This window comes from Pyxicephalus adspersus, chromosome Z (assembly GCF_032062135.1).
Source record: "Pyxicephalus adspersus chromosome Z, UCB_Pads_2.0, whole genome shotgun sequence".
In the NCBI taxonomy this organism is placed as follows: domain Eukaryota; kingdom Metazoa; phylum Chordata; class Amphibia; order Anura; family Pyxicephalidae; genus Pyxicephalus; species Pyxicephalus adspersus.
In genome coordinates, this window is record NC_092871.1 from 70,264,784 (window position 1) to 70,270,691 (window position 5,908).

Genomic DNA, 5,908 nt, shown 5'->3' on the forward strand with positions numbered 1-5,908 from the left:
ATTGGAGACATGAATGGATGAGGGAGATTCCAATCTGTCCCTACCTACTTTATAGCGAAACCACATGAAAGGGACTGTGCTTGGAGGAATCAGCGGGGAAAGAAGACCCTGTTGAGCTGGAGTCCAGTCTGGCATCTAGAGCTGGGGACTGGGAGGAGGAGGGGGTGGGCCCTGAAATGGAGCAAGGAGGGCATTAACATTGAAGGCCATCACTTTTTTGGACTGTGTAGAAACAGTAGCGATTGGAGACATGAATGGATGAGGGAGAATTTAATCTGTCCCTACCTACTATATAGCGAAACCACATGAAAGGGATTGTGCTTGGAGGAATCAGCAGGGAAAGAAGACCCTGTTGAGTCGGAGTCCAGTCTGGCATCTAGAGCTGGGGACTAGGGGGAGGAGGCCGTGGGCCCTGAGACGGAGCAAGGAGGGCATTAACATTGAAGGCCATCACTTTTTTGGACAGTGTAGAAGCAGTAGCGATTGGAGACATGAATGGATGATGTCTTTAAACTCAATAACTGCAACAAGTCTCTTCAACAAACATGAGGTCCTGCAAGACAGACAGCGCTCCGTTCCTCAGCTCCTTTCAGCCTTCCTGGGAAACAATCCTTTTCCTCTGCACAGGATCTGCCTTGGACGGTGGTCAGCCTCACTCAGCCACAGCTCCTGAGACTCTAGGAACACGCTGACCCTTGGATGCAAGTGGATTCTGTTTCACACACAGTCCTTGCAAGATGTCTGCTCTCCTGCTTCCTCTCCTCAGAACAACCACACCTCCTAACAATATACAAATACTGGCCACTTGTTTAGCTGAGCTCAGAAACAGCGGCATCTTGTGGCTAAAATGCAGAACGACAGTAGTCCTATATTTTATTACAAACATTGAACACATGTGCTGTTTTCTCAATCTCACACTGATGCTGTACAATACAGGATGCCATGTGGCCAATATGGCCGGCCTCCAGGAGATGTAATAAAGGCTTTCTATAGCAGATAAATTCCCCCAAGGCACAAATATAATAATCAACAAATGCAGAAGAACTGTTTAATGGAGGGTATGTAGTAAAATAGGCATGAATCCTTTCCCTTATTAGGATGAGAGCGGATGTAGATGCTCCAGAAGGGAAGGTGCTGCATGTACAATATGGCTAACTGGCATATTGCAAGGGTTAAATGCCCCCTGGGGTATCATTAAGAAGCCAAGCTTTAATTGGTCCTGCTTACCGCTCTCAATCCGGCTTGTTGGTCTGCAGAGGCTGTATGTGTCTCCCTTCCAGCAAGCTTGTGAAGGAGCTGGCATCCAAGTGTATAGGAGGACTTCCCTTCCTCTCTGTATGCAGAAACCACCCACCTGCACGGGACCGCGGTTCCCAGCAAAACCTCCCTAGTCCTGCTGCCGGCTTCCCCTGGCTGAGATGTATCTGAGTGTCCTTCAGAGGCATGATCTCCAGGTGTAATCCCCAGAACAAAGCAGAGCTCTCTGGAGACACATCTGCTCCTCTTGACTCCTCCCCCGGAAGTCTCCGTAATTCACAATAATTTTGGCAACGTGACAGCCCTCTTATTTGAACAGCCAGCAAGAGTTTTCAGTCTTTTCGAAACCAGCTAAGTTTAGAGTCTTTGTTTTGAACTTTGAGAAGAGTTACTTTATACAGTACAATAAACTACAGAGGTCAGGGATGGCATGCATTATTCAGTTCAGTTTCAGTTTGGCATAGTTGTACAAGGCTCCATCTAAACTTACTTACTCTTACATACTGATTTTACAGATGGTGGTGTTCACTCTCCCCCAGTAGATGGAGCACATCTGAGAAATACTCCAGTCATCTGGGGAAAGGGGGAAAGCGCATGATAGAGAGCAGGAAGTGACCAGTGGTAGGATTCCTGGGCAGAGTTGCTACTGCTGCCTGCAGAGGAGTGCAAGGTGGGTGATACAGAAGAAGGCACAGATCCCTTGGTCCTGTGAGCAACTGTAATACTGTTGTCTCTAGACAGAAAGTCTAGGGCAGGGTTCTTTCATTTTATTCCAAGAAAATTACGTACCCTCTACCCTTCTTGTCCTATTTTCGTATCAAAGAAATGTAAGCAAACTGCTTCACAACTTTATTGATAATTTTCCATGTCATTAAAGTGCTTTAATAGGCCGACACTTGGTCACATTATTTAGGAGTATCATGGCAGACAATTTGGATAAAGTTCGATACAGTTTCATACCATTGTCTACTGAGGTCTACTGAGGATGTTTTTTCTATTGCTCATCACACTATCCTGGCTCATGTGGATAATAAAAAGTATTATGCCAGACATCTGTATGTAGATTTAGTTTAGTTTTTAATACTGTTAACCCCTCTACTTATTGACAAATTCTGCTCTTGGGATTTTGGGCTTAGCTTTATTCTAGGTCCTGGATTTGTTTTTACCCTTCCTGTGATGACGTCTCCAAGCTTGTTTAATTCCTGCAGGGGCACCTTCATATGTTAAAGTGGAACTAAACCAAAAAAAAACTAAAAACAACTTACCTGCCAGTTCACAGTCTCCTCTATATTGTAAACTGAGTTGCGCATTTGCAGCTCAGTGTACGGTACCATCACAGTAGCATGAATTGAAAACTATCACAATCTCATGAAGAAGTTTGTGGTGAAGGTGCATGCAATATTATTTATTGCTAGGTTAAAATCTGCAATGAGTGACAAAAACATTTTCAAGAAGACAGACCACTAGACAAGAGACACTAGTTGCCAAAATAGTAATGTGAACCTTGCTTTTCCCTAATCAATCCATTCTCAACAAGGAAGCCTAGGGTTTCTCTACAGCAGCCTTTCTCAACCATTTTAACATTGGATAATCCTTGAAATAACTTTCATTATTTTAGGGAACCCCTACAATTATTATATCCACTTCCTGAGTTAAAAGTAAATGTTCTTGTTTGGCAAACATAACAAAATCAAGTGTTTTCAGGTGTTCAGTTTGTGCTGCTCCCGTGTAGTAATTGCAATAAACTGGTGAGCCCAAAAGATGCCAGAAAAGCATTGATTTGTTGTGCATTTATTGTTTATAAATTATTTTTCTAGCTTTAATATCCTGGAATGCACATAGCGCAAATATTTCATAGTTCATTTTACTTTCTTTTTAAATGTCTACGTAAGCATAGCCTAAGTGTTACTTGTGACAATTAGCCTTACAACCTCCAACTGCAAAAAGATTTTTCAGCATGCTCAGCACCAATCTAAGCGTTTTGTTGAGGAGGTAGCATTCACTTGTTTCTGCATATTTTGAAACATTTTAATGTTTTTTTATTATTCATTGAATTGTTTTTAGAAAGAAAATGTCTTTGCTTTTGTATAAAATATACAATTTTTGGTTACAGGAATAAATATGTAATTATACGAGGGATGTGGCATATGTATATTGTGTATACATTTTAGGGTACTTCTTTTTGGTTAATATCTGAATAATATCCACAGTATAAAAAAAAAAAGGGAATGACGGTGAAACAATACCTAAGTGAAAGTTGGTTTGCCTTGGTCCAGATGTCGGTACAAAATTCAGTTATTCAGAGTCACTGGGCTCTCTGCAGTTCTCAGTCTGTCAATGCCCTTGTCCTTACCAAGAAGATGGTATGTGTGAGAGATTCCTCAATAAACATACATGGCTTTTTCTATCCCACTTTACTACCCTTATCTGCCAGATCCTGAGTTTTATGACACATGGTGACACAAAAAAACATAAGTAAGGTAGTTGGGACCTTGCCCACAGCTGTTTATTAACATAAATAAATAACCAAATTACCATTTGCATAAATAACCATAAATAACCATACATAACTCCGAAAAAATTATAACACTGAAATATTACCATACCACATAAATATTAAACACCACTATTAACATAAATGACTATATTTAATTATTCAACCAAATATATCCAACCTAAACCATATAACCACCATCCTGGTTGCCCCCTTTTCCCAACATTACCCGGAACTCTTACCTTCCACTAGACCTCAACCGCCACAGCGCGCAAGAGTGACACCTCACCCTTGAGCGCCTTTTCACCATCCTGCAGACCTAAAAACCACAGATCCGTACTTATGGCATTCGGGTGCACCCCATTCCTACGCAAGTAGCGCCACGTCTCCTCTTCCAACTCCCTATGCCTTACAATCAAACCAATCTGAAAAGAAAGTGAATAGCATTCACCCCTACCCGGGTCAGGCATTTCCTAAACACTACCACAAACTGAAAGTGTAACAGAAACCCTCCATTCTCATTAAATGAACAGTGGGCCCACCCCCTCTGGGCTCTCCTCTAAAGTAAGTCCCTCAATGCCTGGTCTGGGCAGACGCCAGATCCCTCCATAGAAAACAGCCTCACCAACAATCCCTATCCCACTTGATCTGTTTTGGACCTCCTTATCCTCAAACTCACCTTGTCCGCCTCCACAATATGTCCTGCATCAAAATTCCCCCAGGACAGGTCTTCGTTGGGCTAACCAATGCCCCCACACGCATAGCCCCAAAGAATGCCATAACAAAAACAGCCTTAAACAACGACTGTTTGTATTCCCCATGACCTATATCCCCCAGCTGCCCCACCAACCTCTGTAACAGCTCAAAAGACACCCAGCGCCGTTGCGGTTGCAAACCAGCGACAAAACACTCGACCCTACCTAATCACCCTGCAGGCAAAATTCAACTTTCCTATCAAAGACTGAACCTCTTGCAAGCGCATCTTCCTGCACCCCCCGCCAAATGGACCTCTGTCTGCACCCCCTGTCCGAAGTACCCTGCACACCGAGCTACCTGGAGGAGGGCTAACAGGAAATCATCCAAGTAATGGATAACCGAATCCGCCACAAACTTCACCACCCACTCCAGGAAGCTGCTAAACTGCTCAAATAAAGCACAAGAAATGGAGCATCCCATAGGCAAGCACCTGTTCACGAAATACTCCCCTGCCCACTTACACAATCTGGGTGAACCGGTAACGGCCAAAAAGTGGCCTCAATATCCGCTTTCGCTAACAGCGCCCCTGCCCCAGAACGCCTAACCAATTTAAAAGCTGAATCAAATGAGGTATAGGCTACCCCACAAACGTCTGGATCGATGCAATCATTCACCGAGCCCCCACACGGGAATGACAAATGATGGATCATCCGAAATTTTCCTGCCTTATTTTTGGGAACCAATACTAAAGGGGAAACCACCAACCTCTTCACTGGTGGTGCCCTAAAAAGGACCACTAGTCCTACCCAACCGTACTTCTTTGCCTAACTTGTCCGCAACTACCTCAGGGTAGTTTAGGGCCGACATTAAATTCCTATATTTCTTTGGCAACGTACACATTGCGCATGGAATCTGGAAACCCATCCTAAATCCCTCCCTGAGTACCCTTGCCACCTCCTGGTCGGGTAATTACCGAACAACGGGAGCATCCTTGCGACCCTCACCAGAGTCACCCCCTTTGCTACCACCATCGCCCATTTTTCCAGTGGACTGCCTAAAACATTTTCACAATCCATGACCGCCCCCACAGCCAGAGCACTCGTGGCAGAAGCAACAGCTTCCCCCAAACTTACATCCTCCCTCATTTTAGAGCCAACACACCCCTTTTTTCTTATTTCTGGCTGGGGGTCCTGACATTTGCTGACCACCGCCCCCCCTTGGAAAAAACTGTGACCCGCTTTGCCTGCCGACCGAAATGAGCCTCATCCATCCCAGCCCTATATCCTTATGGTCCCACCTTAGTGAGGGCCGCACTGCCTTCCTCTGGCGGAATTGCTCATCATAGTGCAACCAAGCGATTCCCTCTATACTGCCGATATGCCTCAATAAAGAAAGTGCGTGGGATCAATCTATGTCTCCTCTGCTCACTCTCCTCCTTTCTCCCTTCACCCCTATTTCCAC